Here is a 3,123-nt window from a genome sequence, read left to right on the forward strand (position 1 = left end):
CATTACCTACTGCATTCAATTCAGTACATCCTGCTTTTGATTTAACACCTACTCGATTTCTTTCAGCATGCATTGCATTCGATTCAGTATCTACTGCATTCAATTTAGTACCTTTTGCCTTTGATTTAATACCTACTCCATTCGATTCAGTGCTCGCTGTATTTGATTCAGTACCTCCTGTATTAGATTCAGTACCTACTCTGTATGATATAGTACCTATGGCATTAGATTCAGTACTTAGTGCATTCGATTCAGTATCCGCTGTGACCGATTCAGAACCCAGTGCATTAGATTCAGTACTTAACTGTATTTGATTCAGTACCTACTGTATTTGATTCAGTACCCAGTGCCTATTACATTCAATTCAGGTTTCAGTAATAGACACTCAGTCCCATACTGAGAGCTCATTATCATCACACACACACACACACACACACACACACACACACACACACACACACACACACACACACACACACACACACATTGTGTGACACTGCTGATACACCTCGTTAAATTTCTATTTCACTTTATTACCCAGAATAAATGTGCTATATATCTGACGTCTGATTGGGGTGGCAGGTGATTTTGTTTATCCCGCTACACGATGATAGACAGATCGGAAATATACAGCTGAGAAAGGATGATGGTCTACCTGCTTGTTTAAAGCAATGCATGAATGTGTCAGTAACACGTTATCGGGACATGTTATCGTGATCGGACAGCTTCAACCTACCTTAGATTTACTGCTGTACATCTTAATGAGGGTTTTCTCTTCCTGTCCAGCATTAAATTTATCTCTGAGTTTCTCTCTCTGTTTTTTCAGTGATTCTGCTTAAAATTCATTCATATTTAAAGTCATTTGTATGTCTTATGTAATTCATTTTTATCACTAAAGTAAAAATACACAGTAACTGATGTGGTATGTTATGAATCGTGCACCTACAGACTTACTGTACACTGAATACGATGAAATATCTGATTTTGGAAATATATCTTAGTGTAAATAAAAAATTCCGTTTCCCATAAATAGGCCATTGTTTTTTTATTTACTAAATTACAAATATTTAATCTACTAGTTTAAATGATGTAATATAAGTGCAATTAATTAATGTTAACCATACAGTATATGTTGTAAAACTGGATGAAGATGTTGAGGTGAGGGTTGTGTATATCATGTTAGTGTGGTGGGTAATGTTAATACTTCACGGCATCGGGGTCTTGGGTTTGATCCTGAGCTCTCAGGTGTGTATGTAGAATCTGTACTGCATTCAATTCCATCGAATCCTGTTGGCTATGGGAAAACAAACTCAATTAATTTACTGCATATGATTCATTACCTACTGAATTTGATTAATTGCATAATATATTTAATTCATTAACTTTGATTCAGTATCTACAGCGTTTTATTTATTACCCACTGCACTTGATTCACTAGCTACGACATTTGATTCATTACCTAATACATTTGATACAGTATCTACTGCATTTGGTTCATTAACTACTGCATTTGATTCACTACACTTTAGTTTTGTTTCATTACCTACTGCATTTAATTCAGTAAATACTGCATTTGATTCAGTAAATACTGCATTTGATTCAGTACCTTCTGTATCTTATTCAGTACCTTCTGTATTTGATTCAGTAAATACTGCATTTGATTCAGTACCTTCTGTATCTGATTCAGTACCTACTGTATTCGATTCAGTATCGACATGGACATGTAATATATCAAAACACTCATCACAATGAGAGGAACTGCCTCACGTGTATTCTGGTCACGTGACACGACGTCACGTGATGTCACGTGAAAATCATGAATTTGCACAACATGGACACGTAACGTATGAAAACACTCAGCCCAGTGAGGGGAATTGTCTCACATGTATTCTGGTCAGGTCACGTGACGTCACGTGATGTCACGTGAGAATAAATAAAATAGCACAACATGGACATGTGACATATCAAAACACTCAGAACAGTGAAAGGAACTTCCTCACGGGTATGACGTCATGTGACATCACGTTATGTCACCTGAAAATAAAAAAAAATTGTTTACTTTACAAATCTAGTTCATTGTTGTTGTTATTGACTTTTTGTGTGTTGCTATTGGTGCAATAGTCTTAGTACCACAGTGTATCGCCTTGTGGTTTCATGCTTCCTGAGTGGCTTTGCACTTCATGCATTTTAAAAATCAGCAATTGCATTCATCTCCTCAACTGGATTATTTACTGTTTTTTTTTTTCAGTAAAATGTCTCTGGAAAAAAACCTTAAAGTTAATTAAACGCACACTGTCCCTTCAAATGTACATAAGATAAATACAGACAGAATGGAAAACCAACCGTACGTCTGAAAAGCGTATATTATTGACGAATTTCCGTCTGAGATTCGGAGGGATAACTATACAAACACCAGCTAAGTATCATGGAATTGAAAACATCTAAATCATGAGAGTGTGCAGTAGTTTTCCTAACATCATCATCATCATCATTATTATTCCATCAATGAGACTTCGATCTGATGCTCTGCACGACTGTAATAATTATTGATCTGTATCATCTAACCTTCCCCATCACTGAGCGCATGATCTACTGTATATTCAGATAAATCACAGAATCCAGAACATACAACATAGTTCAGTTCCTATTTCCATTCAGTGATCACCATCAAATTTAGCTGATAATATAAAAGTATAGTTTATAGTTAATTTATTCAGAAAAGGAAACAATGTTGAGTTGTTAAATAAAAGCTAATTTACATTTACGGCATTTAGCAGACACTCTTGTCCAGACTGACTTACAACTGCGGGTTAAGGGCCTTGCTCAGGGGCCCAGCAGTGGCAGCTTGGTGGACCTGGGGTTTGAACCCATGACCTTCCGATCAGTAGCCCAAATCCTTAGCCACCGAGCTACCGCATCCTAATTAAAACTAACAAGGGGGCACGGTGGCTTAGCGGTTAGCACGTTCGCCTCACACCTCCAGTGTTGGGGGTTCGATTCCCACGTCCGCCTTGTGTGTGTGGAGTTTGCATGTTCTCCCCATGCCTCGGGGGTTTCCTCCCCCGGTACAAAGACATGCATGGTAGTTTGATTGGCATCTCTGGAAAATTGTCCGTAGTGTGT

This window comes from Tachysurus fulvidraco, chromosome 9 (genome assembly GCF_022655615.1).
Source record: "Tachysurus fulvidraco isolate hzauxx_2018 chromosome 9, HZAU_PFXX_2.0, whole genome shotgun sequence".
Taxonomy (NCBI): Eukaryota; Metazoa; Chordata; class Actinopteri; order Siluriformes; family Bagridae; genus Tachysurus; species Tachysurus fulvidraco.